The sequence below is a fragment of the Prunus avium genome, chromosome 2 (genome assembly GCF_965620075.1).
Source record: "Prunus avium chromosome 2, drPruAviu1.hap1.1, whole genome shotgun sequence".
Lineage (NCBI taxonomy): Eukaryota > Viridiplantae > Streptophyta > Magnoliopsida > Rosales > Rosaceae > Prunus > Prunus avium.
Genome location: NC_142285.1, coordinates 2,084,182 through 2,102,385, shown reverse-complemented (window position 1 = coordinate 2,102,385; position 18,204 = coordinate 2,084,182). Strand labels below are relative to the sequence as shown.

The 18,204-nt window shown below is 39.0% G+C and overlaps 1 long non-coding RNA gene across 4 annotated transcripts; it reads left to right on the top strand.

Moving 5' to 3' along the window:
* Window positions 1–13,158: 13,158 nt before the first annotated feature.
* Window positions 13,159–17,895, top strand: LOC110746297 (uncharacterized). Of its 4 annotated transcripts, none has more exons than XR_015833468.1 (4): window positions 13,159–14,235; window positions 15,076–15,193; window positions 16,114–16,245; window positions 17,349–17,895. It is a non-coding gene; the product is annotated as an uncharacterized LOC110746297 (long non-coding RNA). The 4 variants fall into 4 exon arrangements; XR_015833465.1 differs by having other exon boundaries at window positions 13,161–13,477; XR_015833466.1 differs by having other exon boundaries at window positions 13,162–13,477; window positions 15,079–15,193.
* The last annotated feature ends 309 nt before the right edge of the window (window positions 17,896–18,204 follow it).

The following is an 18,204-nucleotide window of genomic DNA, read 5'->3' as shown; positions in this document are numbered from 1 at the left end:
AGTTGTTTGTTTACACATCGAGATCATATACGCCAAAAATCGGAAAGAAAAAAAAAATCAGAGATCAAGTAACGGGACAAAACATTTCGACCGTTATAAACGAAAAATCAAGATTTAACGGTTATTTTAACTCCGATTTTGATGATTTTTTACAGCTACACTCCTTGACCCCATATGAATACAATGACTCAATTTGATCTTCAATTTAAAATATTTACACAAGTGGATACCACAAAATCTTATGTTGTATTTAATGAAAGTATAAATAAAAAAAGGGTCGTCTATTGTGAAGTAAAGATGACGGTTTTTAAAAAAAAAGGGTCATCTATTATGAAGTAAAGACGACGGTTATTTTATAAAAAGGGTCGTCTATTATATGTAAAGACGACGGTTTTTTTTATAAAAAGGGTCGTCTATTATGAAGTAAAGACGACCCTTTTTATATGAAAATGGTCGTCTATTATGAAGTAAAGACGACCCTTTTCATATAAAAAGGGTCGTCTATTATATGTAAAGACGACGATTTTTTTATAAAAAGGGTCGTCTATTATTAAGTAAAGACGACCCTTTTTATATGAAAAAGGTCGTCTATTATGAAGTAAAGACGACCCTTTTCATATAAAAAGGGTCGTCTATTATATGTTAAGATGACCTTTTTTTTTTAAAAGCGTCGTCTTTTAAAACACGCTAAAAAATGGCCGCTTAAGTGAATTCGCGCTCGACAAATTTTCAAATTTTCACCCGTCTTTGAAAACCTTATCTCTCATTAACAAACGTCATCTTTTAAAACACGCTAAAAAAAGGCTACTTAAGTGAATTCACGCTCGACAAATTTTCAGATTTTCCCCCGTCTCTGAAAACCTTATCTCTCCCTCCTTGAAACCCTCCTGCACTCTCTAAAACACCCTTATGAAACTCTCTACAAAATCATCAAAAAATCGATATCAATGAAGGAGTTGAGAGATTGAGGTCTTCGCAGATCCATAAGATGTAGAGGGAGGTTCTGTATTTGAGAATCAAAGCTGGTTGAAAGGTTTGATTTGAAAGATCTCGACCTTCACTTTCTTCAAAGAAGATCTCGCTCTCAGGCACTCAACTCGCTCATCAAACTCAGTGACTCGATCTAGAAAGACTTATGGAAATCGGTCTATATATATATATATATATATATATATATATATATATATATATGTTTGTTCATGTATTGTGCTAATTTCGTGGGATTTAAGTGAGTTTCTCATTTGGGTTTTTTATAAATATGCACAGCCGTCCCACAAGGCCTTCGTAATCAAGAAGAAGCTGACGAAGAAGATGAGGCAAAACATACCCATCCCTCACTAGATCCGTTTGTTTTTGGACCGACAACATCATCAGGTCCAAAATACTTTTTGTTTTTGTTGTTTACTTTAATTATTTTGGAATTTCATTGTTAATTTTCTGAATCTCTGATTTTTCATTTGTTATGGTGCCACCACAAGAACAGGTTATGGTGCCACCACAAGAACAGGTACTTTGCCAATTATGCCAATTGTGTTCTGCTGTCATTCTAGAGCTGCATAGATATTTTTGCTAAGGTTAGGTTACTGCTAAACAAGTTTATGTTTAAGAGTATTGGGGTCTCTTTCGTGCAGGTCTTTCCTTTTCCGACACCAACAACTTGGAAAATGTGCAAGAAGGCAGAGCTAAGTCAACCCAAGAACAAATTGATGAAGTTAAAATCAAATTAGTAGAATTTGTGAGCTCCGTTATTTCTAATTATAGGTAGGAAGTATGTATGTAATAGAATAAAGATTGGTTGACTATGTAATAACTATTGACTCTTCAAAAAACTAAAGATAATAAAACGATGGTTTTATTGGAAAAACCGTCATCTGTATATATTATCAATGACCTCTTTTAACACCATAACGTCTTTTTATAAACAATCAACGACGGTTTTACTAAAAAATCGTTGTCTTAGAGTTAATAGATGACAATATTTCAAGAAATCGTTGTCTTCACATTTAATAGATGATGGCTTTTTAACAAAACCGATGTCTTTGGATATAATAAAACATAGTTCTTTACTTAATAATAGACGACCCTTTTTATAAAAAAAACCGTCGTCTTTATATATAATAGACGACCCTTTTTATATGAAAAGGGTCATCTTTACTTCATAATAGACGACCATTTTCATATAAAAAGGGTCGTTTTTACTTCATAATAGACGACCCTTTTTAAAAAAAAACCGTCGTCTTTACATATAATAGACGACCCTTTTTATATGGAAAGGGTCGTCTTTACTTCATAATAGACGACCATTTTCATATAAAAAGGGTCGTCTTTACTTCATAATAGACGACCCTTTTTATAAAAAAAACCGTCGTCTTTACATATAATAGACGACCCTTTTTATAAAAAAACGTCGTCTTTACTTAATAATAGACGACGGTTTTGAGTAAAAGCGTCGTCTATTTACATATAATAGACGACGGTTTTGAGTAAAAGCGTCGTCTTTATAAATAATAGACGACGGGGATTTACCGTCGTGGTTTTATGCATCAAAAGATGTCGCTCGATTTCACGACGGTTGAAAAACCGAATACACGACGGTGGATTACCGTCGTCTATTTCGATTTTTGTAGTAGTGGACGAGGGGCATTCTGCTACGATGAAGTCCGTAGTAATGCTAGTACGCTTAGGGTATACCCATATCGACAGGGTCAGGGGCATGTGGCGAAGGTGCTGCACATGTCCTCCCCCAAAAGCCACGAAAGCAGGGCAGTGTCGATAGAGAAAATTCTCACTGACTCCCAACTGTCTGAAGGTGCCGAGAAAAATGATATTGACATAACTGCCCCCATCCAAGAATACCGGGCCACTTCCCAGTGAGTGATCTCGGCTATGATAACCAGGGGGTCGTGATGGGGGAAGGTGACGTCTGTCGTGTCGCCTTGGAATAAAGTAATCGGCTCTGGTTCTATTGTGGGTCCCGTGGGTGGGGTTTCAGCTGTCTCCATTGCCATGACCTCGGTATTTTCACGTCGGTAGGTTCTTTCATGGCTTTTTATGGCTCTGTTCGAGTTGCCGGCTACAGTTGGTTGTTTGTGCCTAATAAATCACGGCCATGAACTAAACCGAAGGAGCCTCCTTTTTCTTGGCCCCAGCACTTGCTCGTGAAACTAAAATGCGGCGTTCCGTCAAGTGTTTTCTGCCTTCTTCAAAACAAAGGAAACTTGCGAAGGCATGGTCATCTCGGCCTTACAACCACGGTATCATCAGGCCGAGGCCGAATGACGAAGGGGACACGGCCGAAGATATTAAAATCAGATCATCAAGTGGCAGCAGGGTCCCACGCTTCATTTAATGAAGTAATGCCTCTGTTTATTGCAGCAAACCCACTGGCCACGAATAAACATTTAATGCACGAGGGAAGGTGGGAAGTGACTGAAGTCAGGATTTGGTGGTAGGAGTCAGAGTGATTAGACGCAAACATTCTCGCAAGAATTCTTGCAGCTTGAGAGATTAGGTCACCAGCTATCAGAACAATAAATGCGTCCCCACGGCCAGAAGCGCAGATTCCACGATCAGGGCGGCGGCCGAGATTTACCAGGATTTATGGGGTCATACCAACATGCTGCACGATCCCAAATGTCGATTGGACTGTCCACTTGCTCTGATCAGGCTCCGCCATGCTTCACGATCCCAAATGTCGATTGGACTAATCCACTTGCTCTGATTAGGCTCCACCATGCAGATTTTCAGCCTCGATTACTCATCCAAGAGCTTTTCCTATAAATACCAAGCTCGAGCTACATTCAAAGGGTTCAAACACCAAACAAAAGCCTCCCACGGAGCAACTTATATTTTCCTGTAATGCACTTAGGAGTAGTGTTAGATTGTGAGGAAAATCCATTCATCAATAGATCATACGATCCTTGATTTTTCAAGTCGCCGGAGCACCATCTCTGTTGATCTCTCATTCACCCCATATATCATACGACCGTCGCTCCCTGAGCAGCGCGCCGGAGCACCACCCAAAATCCACCATCAATACTACCTCTAAACGGCCTTGTAGCTCAGGCCGTGAACCTGACGGCCGAGATCAGTTCCTCTCTCGGCCACAATCGTTTGATTAGGAGTCGAACTCAAACAGGCGCACCACTTAACCACTCCATCCACATCACCATCTCAAACTCACGGTAGACCGTGCTGGCACGCCCGTGCACAACCGCACCGCATCCAAAAGTAGGAAGCCACGTGTTAACGCACATCCCCTCGGCCTGGATCAACAGGCCGTGAGATTTGCGCAGCCAACATTGGTCCTCCCGATATGGTAGATATGTACACCCGAGGCACCCCCGGTTTGTCGTTGGCATTGCTTCATGCATGGGCTTCCATAGGGGTTGCGTCTCCCGCTAGCGCTTCTATCTTCCGTATAATAGCCATAATCGCGGTGATATTTACAATACTTGCTGTCATCCCTCCTTCCTCGGTAAGGGAACCTTATCCTCTTCCGGTTAGGGAGCTCATCGGTTATTACCGCTAATATCTCTCCCTTTGATTTGTTCATAGGGGTATAATTTGTGTACTGATTATGCTTTTCTAGTCTGACTTCGCTCCTCCGAGCTGAGGATCCCGGCTCTCCCTTCTTTCTTTTTTTTGAACAGTCATAAGCATAGTCATTAGGTCTCTTTTCTTTGGGCTAGTATGGGGTGTGGGCTTCCGAGACCAATCCTGCAATGGCCTTCCTAGCCAGGTTCAGCTGCTTAGCTCGCGAGTAGTTGGTGGCTTCGCGGAAGAGGTCTTTCTACGTCTCTTGGGGTTCCTGGTAAGGGAAAAGTAGAAGTCTCCTCCCTAGAGGTCCCCCCCCCCCTTCCCCCATCAAAGCATTGTGCACTGTTTCCTCGTCGCATCCTTCACAACGTGCATACTCGTTGTTGAATCGGGTGATGTAGTCTCTAAGTTTCTCATCAGGTCGTTGTCTGGCTATTGACAAGTCATTCGTTGTGTATAGCCGATCAGAAATGATCATGTATCTTTCCAAGAAGACTTTCCTGAGCTCGGTGAAGGAGCTGATGGACTCTGGGGCAAGTCGTTTGAACCAACTCGTGGCGGGGCCCTTGAGTGTTGTTGGAAACAGGCGGCATTTGGTTGCCTAGTTTGCGCCACGTCCCTCCATAGCATAGCGGAAATTGTCCAAATGGTCATACGGGTCGGTCATCCCATCATACAAGGGGATCTTCAAAGCCTTTGCATCTCCCACTACCCGAGCATCTAGCAAGTCTTGGGTATATGGTAGTGGGATCCCCTCCTCTGGGCATTTTAGATTTCTCTACCTGCCCTAGTTGATCCCAAACACTTCTTAACTCGCCGATGACCAAGTCTCTGAGTTTGGAGGTGATACCATCGACCTCTTCCTCGGCATCGTCAGAGCCGATCTGAGCCTTTCCCTTGTGCAGACTCCTTACCAGGCGTTTGTTGCGCTCCTGCCAAGCCTTCTTCTCCTTCAGTATGTTCCTCGCGTCAGTCTCTATTCGCTTCGACGTCTCAGCCTCTGCCGATAAGGACGAGGCTCCACTGTTGTCCTTGGTACCGGTCGGCTCGGGATCTTGTTGGGCGTCCACCCTTTCTACTAGCTCGGCATCGTTTTCTTGCAGTATTTCATTCTGCGCCCGGAGGCTATTACTGAGGTTCTGCACATCTTTCAAGACCTTCAGGATCCGGTTCATTTTCTCCTCCAAATTCTTCAGACGATCAGACTTCAGCCTCTCCTTCTTTTGCCTCTGGGTGTTTCTCCCTGCCGTACCGGAGGGAGTTTTCTTTCTGAGATGCTAGTTTCTCAACATAGCTTGGTTCTGCTCAAGTCGGAGCTCAGGTGGATGATGGGATGCGACTTCTGTTTGTAAAGAAGTTCTCGCAGACGGCGCCAAATGTAAACCGCATATCCTTGTCTAATGATGCATAGCCCAGATTAGGATTGAAGTCAGGGCTCACACAAGACCTGCACACTTAGAACAGCTATCAGAATAGGAGTGAGTTGAACTCCCTCCGACGGTGAAGTCAGGTGCGGTTGTAAGGTGGAGAGAATGAATGTATGGTTTGCTTAGTGAAAATATTTATTACCTTTGTCCAGAGATAGGTGAGGGGTATTTATAGGGGGAGAAGGAGAGATAAAGATATTTAAGGGGGTGATATTTCCCTCTCTTCCCCCTGGTGTGGGTTACATTAAATGTCATGTTTCTGATCACCATACTATCTGACAGGGATCAGGTGGCGAAGTGACATGTGGCTTTGGATGGGAAGTGCATTAACCGATCTCTTTCCATCGCCAGGCTGTTTGATCATACTAATGGAGTGATTGACTTGACAGGGGTTCTGATTATGCCTGTATATCATCAAGCGCTTCTGGTCATACACGACACCACAGTGGTCAGGTCGGTGTTTGGATGTCGAGCACCATTTCGCCTTTTGTCTTGTCAGGTTTAGGTTGGGAGGTTCCTTATCGACCTCCGGGAGGTATCAAGTCTAATCGGGTCGGTGTAAAGGTAACCCAACCCAACTACGGCCACGTGGTGTTCTCTAATTGGCTCGGCTCACAATGATGGTATGAGCCATTAACAACACTAGTTCAAAAGACATGCAAGTTCTACATCTGTGTTGTAGTATCACCACAATTGAACGTTATATACGATTTGAACGTCCGTTGTAGTGTCTTGTTAACATAGGCTCCAAAAAAGGTGTGAACAATCATCGTAATAATATGTGCTTTATATCATTAAGTAGAACAAAATACTCGGATTAAGGAATTTCAACTACTTGGGATTGGAGAAAAAATCCATGTCAATAAGTGATGCAAAACGGAAGAGAAACTAGAAGAGTACAGCCTCCACAAGGAGTAAGGACACTCAATGAGACAAACATATACTAAATTTATCTAATGCTTACTACCTTTAACCTCATCCTCCATTCTCATTATTGTTCAAAAGGGCAAAGGAACTAAATCCCAAGTTTTATTATTGTTCAAAGCTTCCATTTCAACATTCATGGCATCCATCCACTTGGGGTAAGATAAATCATCATGCAGCTTAGTTGGCACACATACACTAGATAATTGATACAAATATGATGCATATGACTTAGATAAACGATGAGTTGACACATAATGGCTAATGGGATATTTAGACTTGGCATATATATCAAGAGAATATTGTACTTTAGGTTTCCTATGAGTGGTTTGTAGAGGTAACTGATAAGTTGACACATTTAGATCATCGAAAATTACCTCACTTGATTCACTATCATGAGTAAATTGGGGCACTGGCAGGGCAGATGGGGTGTCACGATCTGATTCGAAAATTAGGAATATTCCCTAATCATGGTGTGAGTCGTACTATAGTTATAAGAATAAAATCATACAACCATGATATGATGAGAAATAGAGCCAATAATATTACAAACTTATTTAATAAATACGAAGTCAGAGTTGCAGTAACTCAAAGTTAGTTACACACACTAGAGTAATATTCCAACAATTTATTCCTTAATAATTTTACAAACAATAACTAATAACACTAATCTAGTCCTCTAGTGGAACTTCTCCTTCCTAAAGATTTGCATTGGAACCTACATCATCTATTAGGGTGTGAGCATTCTAATACCCAGTAAAGTACCGTCAAATCCCTCAAGGTCAGCTATCACAGTTAATCAAAGTGTCATGCATCAAATAACACAAGATATATAAATTATGCAATCAGACCAGATAAATAAATTTGCATATGCGGTGATGCCATGAACTCACTCTCTTCTAATCTAGGGATGGCAATGGGTCGAATCGGGGGTGGATATGCCATTCCCATCCCCATCCCCATTAAGCTTTTTTCCCCCATCCCGGCCTTCATACCCACAATATTCATATCAGGGATTCCCCATCCCCACCTTCGTTAGGAAATGGGTTCCCCGACCCGCCCCATTATGGAAGAAAAAACCAATATATAACTACTTTGTTGAAGAAAAAAAAATACTAAGGCAAGATATAATATATACTTATAAGACAATATAAGAATGTTTATATATGTCTTGGAAGTTAACTAAATAAATAAGTAGTGTGGTTTAAGATTTGTATAAATTATATAAGTACATAATATAATAATATAAAATTTAGTCGGTACAATTACTTTAATAGCATATTTATATATACTATAATATACCTCATCACAAAATTAATATATATATTCTAAACGGGGAGGGTTCGAGTTGGGGATTAAAATATCATCCCCGCCCCTCCCCAAACACCATACCCAAAAAATTCCCCGTACCCATCCCCATACCCGTTTTTTGTCCTTCATACCCGACCCATTAGGGTCTGTAGGGGTCTTTTTCTTCCGGCAGCAAGTGGGCTGGGCTGATGAAGTTGTCCCCTTTGTCTGAGTTCGAAAATTAAGCCCCAAAATGCTTCGAAAGGGCAGCAAAGCCTTAGGAAGTATTTTGGTTATCTTCACCAACAAAAACAACAGCAACTTACAGATAATTTCTTCATGTTTACAGATAAACTTTCGGGCTTGGCATGAGAGGCATGTGGCATGGGAGCAAAATTATCATAGGTTTAGCACTTTAGAGAGAGAGAGAGTTGTGGGCTCCTACGAAGGACAGAGGTTCTAATGGAAGAGATGAGGGGTTCTAAGGAGGATTGGTGGAGAGTTTTGGGTGATTTTTGTAGCTTCCGGCAGCTTGGCGGAGACTCTGCCAAAACTTCTGTCGATCAGCCAAAACAGAGGAAATAAAGGAGACTTGGCAGGGATAGCACGAAAATTGCTGGGTTTGCAAGTGAGAGAGAAAGCTTGCTCTCTGAAGGTTGTGGGTTGTGTTGTGTTGTGTAGGAGAGGCCCTATTTATAGTTGCTGGGGTTTGTTCTTCTCCAAGAAACCCTAATGGTTTCTTCCCATTCTAGCTAAGCTTTCCTCTTCCTTTCTTCTCCTCTTTCTTGACTTACTTCATGGTGGCAAAGTTGGCTCTGCCCAATCCCACAAAATCAGAGATTTTGGGTGCTCCAAGTTTCTTCTAGCGGCTGCCTCAGAGGGGGGGCTTCTATTTTCACTCATCTTCTTCCTCTTCTTTCCTCCTTTTTTCATAGCTAAATCTGATGAGGGAAAGGAAAATGGGTGCGCCTGCTGGTTTAAGAAGTAGCGTCCTCCCTTGCATGCCAATACCCATCAGTTTCTTGAATGCTTGCACTTGGGATTCGTTCTCCCAGCAGCCCCTCACATGTGAGCCTTTGTTCTTCTCGTGGCCCTTTGTTTCAGCCAAGTGCTGGAGGCTTTGACTTCCCTTTATTCAAATAGTTGGGCCTTTTTAACATAGCAAACCAAGCTATTTAATGAGTGGGCTGAATTTACCAAGTATTTGGGCTTTTATGGGATATCTAAAGTAATGGGTCATTTTGGTTGGGCTACCCTAGTTGAGGTAATGGGCTATCTCTCCTCTTGTGCTTACCCATATTTGGGCCTAAGAAATGGGCCTGAGTCCCGAGGCCCCCAAGCGACCCGAGACTTCCATTTCTTGACTCATCAATGGGTCCCATGACAATTTGTTACCATCCATACCACAACCCACTCAAGCAAGCCCCGGGCATTTGAGTGGCTTGGGCCCACTTAAGCTTGAAGTGCGATTGGGTGTGAAATAATAATTTCCCGCTTGGCATGACATGTCGCTTGGCATGACATGTCGCTTGGCATGGCATGTCGTTTGGCATGCTTTTAATTATGACGCTTGATAGGATAATTGGCATGAATTTGCATAGCTAAATGCATCTTTATAATTTTAATATCAATTTCTAGCATGACAGATTTTTATTTGGCATGGCATGCAGGATGTGGCTTGTGCATGGCAGACTTTCGTGTACTCCAAATTGGATCCTTTTTCGATAATATATCGTTTTGGGCTATGAATTTATTCGGGCCCAACCATGGATTTTTTGGGCCTCAACAGGGTCGAATCCCCACGAAGACCCTTACCCGCGGGGAAAATTGTCATCCCTATTCTAATCCCACTAATTCATATCCTAGGGCAACAAGCCTACATGTCCCATACCATGTGTTTTACCATTGTGGCTTCGAATACCCTAAAATATGAACTAGCGGTCATTCGTCCCTTAACCCATCTTTCTTTTGTTTAATCAAAGTGTCATGCATCAAATAACACAAGATATATAAATTATGCAATCAAACCAGATAAATAAATTTGCATATGTGGTGATGCCATGAACTCACTCTCTTCTAATCTCACTAATTCATATCCTAGGGCAACAAGCCTGAATGTCCCATACCATGCGTTTTACCACTGTGGCTCTGAATACCCTAAAATATGAACTAGTGGTCATCCGTCCCATCACCTCAATATATTCAGGCCCTGCTCCCGTCACTTGAATATATTCCGCATTTTTACTCAGATGTATCTAAAGCCTTCTCTCACCCATTAGATATTCATATTTATAATATTATATATAAGCACCAAGATTAAAAGTGACATAGCCCAATCATTGAGAAATCAGGAAACCCTACCTCGTGTCCAGCTAACTTAACCTTGTGCAGGTTCGTCCTCGAAAGTACGCAGAGTAGAACAACTAATTAAGATAATTTACTGATTAAAATTCACTGGAAATAAGGAAACACGTTTGAGTGTCCTATTGGCGCACTTAGACCTAAAGCCCCATAATACGCTTGACAAGTTGTTCGACCCGATCTTTACTTCCCTTAACCTCACGTCCAAGCAAGCATAGAATCAAGCGTCAAGGAAAAACCAATCTATTCCCCTCCTATAATAGTTCTACTCTTTGGGATATTTAAAAGCAGGTTGTTCGGCTCTAGACTCAGAAAGAAAATTTAAAACATAAATTTAAAACAAAAACTTCAGTTTTGCTAAACATTTGGGTTGGAACAAGTTAACTTTGAAAATTCACTAAATATTGAGTTTAAATCAAAATAATGTAAAAATTTTCAGATCACAACTACACATAGAAAAAATAAAAATGTCAAAATTTGATGGAAATTAGGGTTAAGGAAGCATGTCAAAATAGAAACCAAAACAGACTAGGCTGTAGAATGTTCCTTTTTTCAGGTTTGTACACTTGTTTTGAAAAATCGCCAAAATTTCAATTTACAACCAAACGAGATAAAACTTTCCAGATTTGAAGAAGATACGTGAAAGTAAAACATATTAAAATTTCATGAAAATCCAAGTTCAGGAAGTTTTCAAACACTTATTCAAAACAGGGCATGTAGTAGAATCAGAACAATTCCAACAGCATAGTCTCTACTTTGAAATTTCACAACAACAAAAAATTCAATTTAAATTCAAATGGCACAAAACCAACTTTGAAATAACCCTTGAGATATCAATTTTGATGTAACAAAATCCCAGAATGAAATTGGTACAAAATCACATCGAAATAATCTAGAACTTCACAGAAACACACTTTGAAAGAGATATATGTCATTGAGGCATTCTAACCAACACTTTATTTACAACTAGTACTCAAAGAGACAATATGAAGATGAGCTTCCTACCTTCAAAGAATCATTTACTTGAGATGATAGTGGCTAATTTGATCAATGGAATGACAAGAAAGAAACCATTTGAGAGAAAGTACACATCTATAACAAGAAATTCAATCTAATCAATGAACAAGTTTTGTTCATACCAATTTTCAGAGAGTTATAATCGTTGCGTTTTGCTGACCTTTGGATATGTTATAAAGAGGAGAATTTGGAGTAACTATCGTGAAGAAACTATAGTTTTTTGAGCTTTCGAAATGAGTGTTCTGGACTGAAACCGAGGGAAGGAACTAGGGTCGAGGACTATAAACAAGTTCCACTCTAAACGTTCCCAAGGTGGCTATAGAAGTCCGATAATCCTAAACTTTTGATATATTATAATAGACAGCATTTCAAACAACTTTGATGAAGGAACCAACGTAATTTGAGTACAGGAAATCACATAAACATATTGAAACCGAGCATACTACTGTGAAATTAGGAAATGGTAAACTTATTGTGATCATACCAACCTTTCGGAGTCTGTACTAGTCGGATTGAGGTGAAATTGGAGCATGTTATAGGAATCACGTAAATGAACAACTTTTATGAAGGAAGTTTTCTCATTTGAGCTTTCGATATTTGAGTTCTCGGCTGCTCCAAGGAAGTGACGAATTTTGGATTTTGAAGAGGAACAAAAGAAGAATGAGGATGAAAATATTGTGAATGAGGAAGAGAGTCATGATACAACGAATGATGAGGATAAAAATAAATTCATGATTGAAGAGTCTTAGGCTAGGTGAGTCATCAATTTAGAAGAGAGTGATGATACAATGAATGGGAAGGAAGAGAATAAATTCATGATTGAAGAATCTTAGGCTAGGTGAGTCATCAATTTAGAATAGGTGACTCATGCTTTCATAAATGGTGGATTTGAAAGCTTGAGGCAAGGGGGAAAGAATGGGAGGAGGGTGGGTTGATGCCCTTCACATTTCAGATTTTTTTTTTTTTTCTTTTTAAGGGCCTACAAGGGTATTTTGGTCATTTTGGCCCAAAATTCAGAAACGATTTCCTATGTGTTCATTGAGTCGACTACGATTGTACTACATAAGAATCATAATGGTCTCACCTCAATTTCTTAAATGTCCTTTGAAAAATTCACAAAATGTTACATAAGGGCATTTTTGTCCAACTTGAAATTAAACACACTTAATTCAATAGTCTCAATCCAAAATTACTTGATAAAATACCCTTAATTATTCTTCACCATAATATTGTTTTTCACTTAAATACGAAAGTCCACCTTGAATTTTTCGGGGTATTACATCCTACCCTCCTTAAAAGAAAATTCGTATACGCCTCGTACGAATTGAGTTGTCTGATTCTTATTGAGTTGTCTGATTCTTATTTCATACTCCCAATTCTCTTAATCAAATTAGAATGTCGCGAACAAAAATAACACAATTGCAAATAAATAAATAACATACGGAAGGAAAAAGAAAAATGGCTCCTGGTAGATGCAGAGATGCCAAAGATGAGAATCCAATTGCAGGATTTAAAAAAGTAAAAAGAAAGTGATGTCGTATAAAACAATAAGGAGTACACATCATACTGTCGATATAAAGACACGACAAAGAGCCGTAATGCTGGCCTGCTTTTGCCATTTCCTTTGTTTATTGTATTGCACCTAACTCATTGGCATTGTTTACTACTACTTGCATCTGTAAGTTGTCTACAGATGCTATGTTTCGTTTTGCTTTCTTCTTCTTCTTCAAATCTTCATATCTCTGTTGGTTTTTCTCTTCCTGCCTTGCCGAATTTTGTGGGTGGAAAATGCAGCAGTATCAGTTAGATATGAGACACACACAGGCCCGCATCACAATGACCACCGTGAACTGCCATTGTCAACATGCAAGCGGGGACTTTCTCTTTGTGGAGACCGGATTACGTGAAAATTTAAATGGGTTGGTTTTTACTACTCTCTTCTTTCTCTTTTTCATCTGATTCTGGAAAGTTGGCATCGCCTTTCTCCTGATGATCCTTCTCAACATATTTTTTTCTGTTTCAAATCTTGTTCCCACTGAACTAGCCCCAAAAGCCATGAATTAGCCTAGCCTCTCTCTCACTTGATTTTTAGCAGTTTTGGCAAAGTTCCAATTCACTTGATTTTTAGTAGTTTTTTTATTTTTATTTTTATACGATTGATTTAGTAGTTTTTGCAATTCAAAAATAAAGACTTCTCTTCTTCCATTTGTTTAACAAAAGTAGCACGTTTGAAGCCCATCATCTTGTGTGTGAGAAAACTCATCATCTTCTCAACGTCGACACACACAAAAAAAAACCAATGAACGGGCCTGTCAAGGACTGGGCCTGATCAGTCTTCATTAATGACCCAAATTATATTTTCCAAAACTTTTTTCTTTATATACTTTCAGGCCATTTTTATTTAAGTTATCATGCACAAATTAAGTTAGTGGGCATTTTGGTCAAGTCACTATAATTTAAAATAGCCAAAATTTACCATATAAATGGACTCAACTCCCACACATATAAATAGCAGAGGTGTGTGAGTTGCTATTTACAATAGCAGCCTCTCTTATCAACTCCCACCTCCCGCCACCCTTCTCCATATCTCTCTCTGCATAAAGGTTTATAAAAAAAGTGAGCTTCATTCATAAAGGTTTAGCATTTCCTTGATTTTCTCAGTGCTTGTATCGGTTCGGTAGGTATCTTCAATTTCTTGTTCATTGTTCACCACTTTGCAGTTTGATCAATTTTTGGATAAGTTAATCTTACGATAGTTTCATATTTTTTCTCTTTCTTTTTTCTGGGTTTTCAGTTGTAGCAAAGTGTGGTGCTTGGTTTATGGCTGATTGATGATTGTTTGGGGTTGTTAAGCCCCATTTGATTAATTCTGTGTAGTTTGTTGTTTTTTTTTTTATGGGGTTTCCCCTGTTGGGTTTGAAAGCAGCGGAATAGGTGGGATTAGTATGGATAAGAGAGGCTGATTACAATGCTATTTTTAGGTTGTAGCTCTGTTTGTTCTGTACTTAAAGCCAGATACAAAAGCTCATATTTAAGCAAGACATAGAGCCCCCTAGAACATGAATTAAATGCCAACTACCATCTGCTATCCAACTCTTAAACACACATTAACATATCAAACTTTTCTAGAAATTATAAAACTACTAATGAAATTTTCAAAATTAATCTCAATATTCCCCCTGGTTCATAAAAAAAAAGAAAAAAGAATTGTGGTGCTTGGTGGTCATTGATGTTAATAAAACAGGGAATGAATTCTGGGTTTTGTGCAAAGTATTCTATTTATATGTTGGCTTCGTCTCCTGTTTTGAGAAGGCAACAGTTTTTGATAAGGTCTCTTAGAGCAAAACACTAACACCCATCATAAAAGAATGCAAGGTCTCTTTGATAAGGTCTCTTGGCTACTCTCTTTTTAAAAATCCTAATAGTCTTAATGGAATACCACAAGACTTATTTAGATAATTTTAAAGTCTTAATTGAATACCTCAGTTGTTTCTTCTTCCTTTTGTTTTGCGTGTAGCAGCAACTATGGCATCTCAGCCTGTGGATTCTGAAATTAGGGAAGGCTTTGCCCCTTCTTCAATATCTAGCAATACAGGCCCAGATACCATTCATCTTAGCTCCAAGAAAAACAAAAGGTATGAACTTTTTTTTTTTTTAATTTTTTTTTTTCTGATTTAGTAATTCAATCAACTGTTCTTTTCTGTATATGTGTTGATTCATCATGTTTTCTTTAATGCATTGTCAATCATCTGTTAGTTGGTTTTGAGAAATTTAGGTGTTTGAGCATTTTATCTTTTTTTGGAATTTCAGCAATAATGAGTTGCTTTACTTACAAGTGACTGTCAATGACGGAGCCACATATAAGAGGGGGAGAACCTGTTTGATGAAATGCCTTAAAGGCATCTTGTCAAACTTAAGTTCCACTAGTTTACACCACCCAACATTCGACATTCAACATTGCATATAAATATATAGTGCTGAAACAATTTTGATACGATTTATCTAAAGCTGAAGCTTAAAGGGAGGCCACTGATTAGCTAGATCAGACACTCATACTGTTGCAGTTTTGAGATACAGCTTTTTATCATTTTCCGTTTCCTTCTGAAAACATGCATCATTGGTGTTTGCAAAAGTATTTACTTCATAGGTCTTTGGTATTCATATGCTTTCTGTTGTGTTTCTGTTAATTAGGTGTTTGATGACAATAAGTGCATGAATTTTGGATATCATCAACAGATTATATTGCTCTTATTGTGTCTCTTCCTTTGTCTTTATCAAGAAAATAATTCTAGTGTTAAACTATTTCCTCTGTATAAGCAGAGTAGAGGAGGTTTTCTCTCATGCACATGGGCTAGTTGCAGCTAAAGGCACATGAGTTACTTCAGCTATAAGAAGGTGATGAGAGTGCAGTTGAAGTTGGGTTTTAGGATTGTTGGACTAATGGCTGAAGTAACTCATACGCAACTTGTGTGCATGAAAGAAAAGCTCGTGAAGATAGAACCCTAGGTTACCAGTCTTTTGTCTTCTCATTTCTACATTTTCTTCAATGTCACAGCCTTGACCCCACCGAAGCTAGTATTCGGGCAAGATTTGCAACGAATCGGATCTCAAGGGGTTCCGATTCACGTGCTGGTCGTGTTGAGCCAGAAGTTTCTGAAAGTCACAGCATGTTTGCTGTTATGAAAAAGTAAGAAATTAGCTTTATTGATTCATACCTCTCCTTTAACCAATTTTCAGCTGATTTTGAGAAAGTTTGTCCTTTGAACAGTTTATATGTTTGGACTATCTACCTGATTGGTGTTTAACAATAACAGTTAGTACCTAACATTTCTCATCTCTTGCTCTGTTCCGTATTTTTTTATGCCATGTAGTTGTTTAATTAAGAAAGCTGAAAGAATAATGACTAGCCAACTGTATGTGAAATTCATTGATACTACTCTGGAATTTCTACTTCGTTGTCGATGTAGAGAAATTTGATCTTTTCAATATCTTCTGGAAAGGAAAACCAACTTTGTAGGTGTTTTTTAATGAACTCCCTAGATCTTTGGTATTGATATGCTTTCTGCTGAGATCATGTTAATTGTACCTGACGTTTCTCATTTCTTGCTCTATTCCTTAATTTTTCTATGTTATGTAGTTGTTGGAATCTTATTATGAAATCTGAAACAGTAATAATTAGCTGGGTGCACGTGAAATCGATACTTCTCTGGATTATCTACTTTGTTGTTGATGCAGAGAAATTTGGCTTTTCATATTTTGGAAATATCTTCTGAAAACCTACAGTGTTGGTGTTTTTAACAGAACTGCCTACATCTTTGGAATTGATCTGCTTTATGCTGTATTCATGTTAATTGGCTAATGATCTTTGTTCTGATTTGGGACCTTTTGTTATTACTGTGTGGCCATGTTTGGTGCCTAGGATTTGATTGGATTGGATAACTCACAAGATTCAAGGTATGTTGAAGGAAGAAATGGAGGCCATCTTCCAAACTTGGTCCAAGTTGGATGTAGAATATGGCTTAGTTATGAAGAAAACCTTATAACTTACCACACGATGAAAAATCCTTCAGCTCTACCTTCATTTCTTATTTCAACATACCTTGAATCTAATAAGGTATCCAATCCAATCCTAGGCAACAAACGTGGTCTATGCTTGTATACTTTTTGTAGTGTACTGTGTACCAGGTCACTTTTATGTTCTTTGATATTATGGCACCAAGAATTTCTCATGTAATTTTCCAAAATCATCATTTTTTTCATAACCTCGTGTTGTCAACTATGCCTCTGCAGAATCACCAGGATGTTCAGATGTTCAAGAAGTTGAAACAAAAGCTGGCACGTTTGACTCAAAAGTGCTTGCCTGAGAAAATGAAGATTCAACATTTTTACGGCATTTCTTAGCATCCATTGCAGTTTTGAGGAGAGTTCCAGTTTTGATTATTGAGGTTGAATCAGCTGACAAAGTGGAGTTCTGGGTTTTCAAAAAACAAAAAACAAAAAACAAAAAACAAAAAACAAAAAAACAAAAAAGAATTACTGAGGTTGAATTTATAGATATTGTGTTTAGTATACTGCTAAATTGTGTGTATTCCCCGAGTTCATTCTTGTGTTTAATTTCTCATTTGACATTTTTAGTACAGAATCCCTTACAAATATACTCCTTGAAGTTTAATGTAGTTCGAAAAGAGAGATGCATATTCATAATTTGTATATGCACTTTGGGGTAAATCAAGGAGTATGAGTGAGGGTTAAGATTACTATAATGTGTATTTGAAAATATTTTCTACCTGAAAAGAAGTTAGATCATCTCAAACCGTTTAGGTAAATTTGAATTTCAGATTTTAGCAATTTGAAGAGCTACTGAATATACCATCGTTCCATTGCTTTCTTTGTTTGTTTGTTTGTTTTTTTTTGGGTCAATTATAGAAAATTCCCAAACTAAAGACAACTCTATCTCATCTCTCTCCCATCCTCTTCCCCGCAGACCCTACTCTCCGCTGCCCCCATCCCACCACCATCCCCCAAGCACCTTCATCCCTCCCGCAACAACACCGACCCCCTAAAAGCTGCAGCCCCTCACCCCTACCAGATCCATGTTTTTTTTGGAGCTATTTTTCATAGATTTTGAGGGGTGAACATCATACAT